Source organism: Mandrillus leucophaeus, unplaced genomic scaffold, assembly GCF_000951045.1.
Source record: "Mandrillus leucophaeus isolate KB7577 unplaced genomic scaffold, Mleu.le_1.0 Scaffold157, whole genome shotgun sequence".
Classification (NCBI taxonomy): Eukaryota; Metazoa; Chordata; class Mammalia; order Primates; family Cercopithecidae; genus Mandrillus; species Mandrillus leucophaeus.
The window spans coordinates 1,298,969-1,304,669 of record NW_012101554.1 but is presented as its reverse complement, the minus strand read 5'-3'; the positions used below and the strand labels follow the sequence as shown (position 1 = coordinate 1,304,669).

The window sequence follows — 5,701 nt, the reverse complement described above, 5'->3', positions numbered from 1 at the left end:
CAACCAGGCGCTCCGGCGCTTCTCCACTGGCCGGGTGAGTCCCGCCCGGGCGAGCGTCCCGGCTGTCACCCTGTCCTGGTTTCCAGACTCCGGGGCGGGAGGGCCGGGGCGGTGGGGCTGGGGATGAGCAGCGATACTTAGACTTTGCTAAAAACCAAGACAGCGTTTAAAACAAACAAACAAAAACAGAGAGACCTCAGAGAAGGGCCTGGGGAGGGTCCCGGATGGGAATTGGCACGCAAGCCATTGTCTACTGCCGGGAAGGGGCTGAGGATGCAGTTTTTGGACGTGTCAAGTCTGGCTGGGATGACAAGGTGGGAACGGTCACTTGGTAAGGAGCACAGAGTCTGCTTCCTTTCCTTTTTCACTTCAATCATGAGATCCCTGGTCAAGAGCCGGAGCCGTATGGGGCCGAGACCGTCTGCTGGAAGAGGAGGGGAGTATCAAGTCAGTAGGGTCCTCGTTGGCGCCCTGGGAGGTGTGAGCGCTCGAGACTGGCACTCAGGGCCGGTTCAGATAATGGCACTCAAAGCCGATGGCTGCAAGCTCAGTATTCCTGAGCTGAGCTACAGATGGCAAAATTTCTAGAATTGCCAGGCGCTGCAGAGGCAGCCACGCTGGAACACTATTCTACTGTAGCACAAGAACCGAGTTCTGGCCCAGCCCCGCGCCTTGGAATTGCATCAGCTCCTCCAGAAATGGAACCGAGAGCGGACACGTTGCACTGTGGTGCTGCCTTCAGCACCCAGGGGACCTCAGGACTGTTTAGGGAAGAGAGAGAGAGAGAAATAAAAATAAAAACTGTCTTATGTATCGTATCTCTTTTATAGGAAGTACATAAAAGAATTTGCTTATCGATTCTTTTTCTTGGTCATGCCAAAGCCATATGTACATATGTATATATTCAGATGTAAAAAACTTGGAGGCAGAGAGAAGTCTTCAGTAGCACCAAAAACTAGCCCAAACTTGCATTAAAGGAAAAGCTTTCTGTATCCCAGACAACCCCAAATAATAAGAATTCGTTTTACTCTTTGCAACCAGTTCTAGTTACTTTGAGGTATATTCACCTTTTATAAAATGGGGGGGGGGGCGGTGGGGAAGACCTGCTCTGCTAGGACTTTTGCCTGCTCTGCTGGACCCCTCATTAGCTCCCCCACCATGTGGCACATGAGATCCCAGATGGATAGCACAGAAAGCGAGGGGCTGTGCCGAGTGCCCAAGCCTGTTTTGTGGGCCTCCTCTGTCAACACCTTTCATTGACTTGTCTTTTTTGGAGAGCAGAAGGAAGTCTTGAGGAATGAAAAGATTTTCATAGTGGAGTTTGCTAAGATTTCAGTAATAAAAGTTAAACATCCCAGGTGGCAAATGGCATAAACAAAGCCATGGATGTGGGGAAGCACTGGCGTGGTCTGGGTCTGACTATACCCAGGGGTGCATGTGGAAAAGCAGTGACACGTATGGCTGGGGAAGAAGACAGTTTCCTCAATGGTCAAAAGGAAGCTACTGAGTGATGAATGAAAAATGTGGGATGTTTTATCCTGTGAAAAATGTTCTGGACCGTGTTTTATGAGTTATTCAAAATCAAACAGATACACGGCTGGTGGGAATACAAAATCGTACAGCCACTTTGGAAAACTGTTTGGCAGTTTTATATGTAGTTAAACATATACCTATCATATGACCCAGGAATCACACTCCTAGGTATTTACCCAAAAGAAATGAAACCCTTATTTGCCCACATAAAACCCTGTTTGTTGATGTTTATAGAGGCTTTATTCATAATTGCCAAAAACTGGAAATAAATTGTCCTCAACTGGTGACAGGATAAACAAGCTGTGGTATATCCCTCCATACAATGGAATTCTACTCAGTAGGGGGGAAAAAGAATGAACCACTGACGCATACAACATGGATGGAACTCAAATATGTATGCTAAGTGTAAGAATCAGACTCAAAATGCTGCATATTTTATGATTTCATTTATCTGACATTTTGGAAAGAGTAAAACTATAGGGACAGAAAAAAGATTCGTGATGTCTGGAGCTGGAGATAGGAGGAAGGATTGATTATAAACAGGCATAAAGGAATTTGGGCGGTAATGGAACTGTTCTGCATCTTGATTGTGGTAGTGGTTACGTGACTGTGTGTTAAAACTCACAGCACGGTACACTGAAAAGGGTGCATTTTACTGTATGCAAATTATCTTTTGATTTTAATTTTTTGTTTTTTTGAGACAGAATCTTTGTCGCCCAGGCTGGAATGCAGTGGCACAATCTCAGCTCACTGCTACCTCTGCCTCCGGGGTTCAAGCGATTCTCGTGCCTCAGCCTTTTGAGTAGCTGGGATTACAGACATGCGCCACTATGCCCAGCTGATTTTTGTATTTTTAGTAGAGACGGGGTTTCACCATGTTGGCCAGGCTGGTCTCGAACTCTTGGCCTCAAGTGATCTGCCCACCTCAGCCTCCCAAAATGTTGGGATTACAGGCATGAGCCACTGCGCCTGGCCTAATTATCCCTTTATCTTTAAAAACTGAAAAATCAAACAATGCTTTTAAGTTTAGTATTAAAGCAGAATGAAGGATGAATAAAAATAAAGCTTTCAGAACCTAGCAAAATCCAAGGGGAAAATTAGTTTATAACACTTCCTGATAGAATTCCTTTTTCCATCCTCTGTCTTAAATAAAGGGACTTAGAAACATTTAATGATTTCAGCTTAGTGATATGGCTGGATCTTTTTAACTAAAACAACCGTTTGTTTTAAAACCCTTTGTCAATTAGGTATTATTGCCCACCTCTGATATCCTGCCTGGCTCACTGCTTCTTCTCCCCATGGTAGGAGTTATTTAGCCCTCTATTCATTTGGCATTCCTTTGTTTAGCTTTCTCTGCCAGTGTCTAGGTCAGGTCTGTCTGGTAGCTCTGGGTTTATAGCCTGGCTCCAGGTAACTTGAGGTTACCTTCTGATCCAGCCCAAAGAGGTAGGACACTTCCTTGGTCTTTGGAACCAAGTACCTGCTTTATTTCTCAGTTCTAGGAACCAGGTTCTTAACTCGTTTCCTCATTGCCTGACCTCTGCTCTGGTGTCTTATCTGTTCACAGGATCTCCAAATTCAACTTCAAACCATATTTAGTTGTCAATTATACTCTGAGGACTCTAAATCCTGAGGATATAATAATATTAATAGATAGCATTAATAAATGCTTTACATATACAGTTATTCCTTGTCCCTTGTATTCATAGGGGATTGGTTTCAGGACCTCCCATGGATATCAAAATCTGAAGATGCTCAAGTCCCTTATATAAAACGGGGTAATATTTGTATATAACGTATGCATATTCTCCAGTATACTTTAAATCACCTGTAGATAACTTATAATAATGAATACAAAGTAGATGCTATGTAAATAATTGTCCCACTGTATTGTTTATGGAATAATGATAAGAAAAATTATACATGTCTAGTACAGATGCAATTTTTTCCAAATGTTTTCGATTCATGGTTGGTTGAATCCACGGATACGGAACCCACAAATACAGAGGGCGACTGTGTACTCCTTTAATCCTCATGACATCCCAATGAAGTAGGTACTAGGTTGAACATCCCAAATCTGAACATCTGAAATGTGAAATGCTTTAAAATCTGAACATTTTTGAGCACTGACATGACACGCAAAGGTAATGATCATGACAGCCTTTTGGATTTCAGATTTTCAGATTTGGGATGCTCAAATGGTAAGTATAATGCAAACATTCCAAAATCTGAAAATATCCAAAATCTGAAACACTTCTGGTTCGAAGCATTTTGGATAAAGGATTCTCAACCTAGATTATTATGACCATTTTACTGATAAGAAAACTGAGACCCAGAGAAGTGGACTAACTTCTTCAGACTCTCATAACCCAAAGATAAAACAATAAGCAAGAAAGAAATAGTCCCATTTTCAAGGAGTTCATAGATTAGTGGGATAGACTATTAAATCTGTGTTTTTATGAAAAGAATAATAATACATAATACACTAACTAAAATGATATACCAAAAAGGAAATATGAATGAACAATAAAATATGAAAATACACTCAACCAAACTAGTAATCAAATGCAATTTAGAACAAGATACCATTTTTCACTCATCAGGGTGGCAAAAATTGTAAATTTGATGATATTGTGTGTTTCGCAGGGGAAAACATTTCCTCCAATACTGTAGAAGTCAATTTGATGCTATCTACTTCAATTAAATTTAGGTTTAAAAATGATCCTGCAGTTTCACTTGTAGGTATCTGAGAAAAATACTTCCACATGGGCACAGGAAGCATGTACCACGACATTCATTGCTATGGGATTTGTAATAATGATATATTGAAGGCCAAAATGTTTCTCAATAGGGACATAAACAAGTAAACTGAGATATAGCTACACTAAGGAATACTGTGCAACGATTTCAAAGAATGAATTATATGTACTGACAAGGAAAGTTATGGAACATTACACATAATATTATTACATTTGAATTATTTTTGGAAACACAAAATAATACTTTTTGTATATGTTTCCATGTTTTTATTTTTATTTTTATTTTATTTTTGAGACGGAGTCTCTCTCTGTCGCCCAGGCTGGAGTGCAGTGGCGCGATCTCCGCTCACTACAAGCTCCGCGGCCTCCTGGGTGCACGCCATTCTCCTGCCTCAGCCTCCCGAGAAACTGGGACTACAGGCGCCCACCACCACGCCCGGCTAAATTTTTTTTTTTTGTATTTTTAGTAGAGACGGGGTTTCACCGTGTTTGCCAGGATGGTCTGGATCTCCTGACCTCGTGATCCGCCCCCCTCGGCCTCCCGAAGTGCTGGGATTACAGGCGTGAGCCACCGTGCCCGGCCGTATTTCCATGTTTTTAAATGCCTAGGAAAGGTCTGTAGAATTCACACCAAACTACAATAGTAGTTTCCTCTGGGGAGTGAGGAAGGGATGCAGATTGGGAGTGATGGTCAAAAGGGGCTGTAGTCTTATCTGTGATTTTTTTTTTCATAAGGAGATTGTGTGTATATGTAATATGTATAATTAAAAATTAGTTTAAAATTTTTGTACAATTAAAATATTATAGTAACTGCTGTGCACGGAAATCCTGCCTCTCTAGTACTGGAGTCCGTTTCTGGACTCGAGCCCTTTGGACGGTCTCTCCCTTTACTCAAAGTCTTTGAAGTGTTCTGTGGTCACCAGCCTCGGCCTAGGAGCTCTCTCCAGTCTCTGAGTCCTGGGCATCCCCCTCTGACATCACCTGCTCATAGGCCCCTGTATTGACATCCCTCTTTTTAAAATCTTTTATCCTTTTTATGATGAAAAAACAAAAGTTGACCAGACATCCAAGAAAGCCCTTGCTGATATCTTCTTTATATAATGAGGCAGGCCGGGCGCGGTGGCTCAAGCCTGTAATCCCAGCACTTTGGGAGGCCCAGACGGGAGGATCACGAGGTCAGGAGACCGAGACCATCCTGGCTAACACGATGAAACCCCATCTCTACTAAAAAATACAAAAAAATAGCCGGGCGAGGTGGCAGGCACCTATAGTCCCAGCTACTCGGGAGGCTGAGGCAGGAGAAGGGCGTAAACCCGGGAGGTGGAGCTTGCAGTGAGCTGATATTCGGCCACTGCACTGCAGCCTGGGCGGCAGAGCGAGACTCCGTCTCAAAAAAAAAAAAATATATA

At 42.6% G+C, this 5,701-nt stretch overlaps 1 protein-coding gene across 1 annotated transcript in view; it reads left to right on the top strand.

The window, feature by feature from the left end:
- Positions 1–6: 6 nt before the first annotated feature.
- Positions 7–5,701, top strand: part of ALDH1L2 (aldehyde dehydrogenase 1 family, member L2) — a 65,640-nt gene continuing 59,945 nt past the window's right edge. Inside the window, exon 1 of the mRNA XM_011975510.1 lies at positions 7–34. The gene's annotated coding sequence lies outside the window, so the exon portion shown is untranslated. The remainder of the gene's footprint in view (positions 35–5,701) is intronic.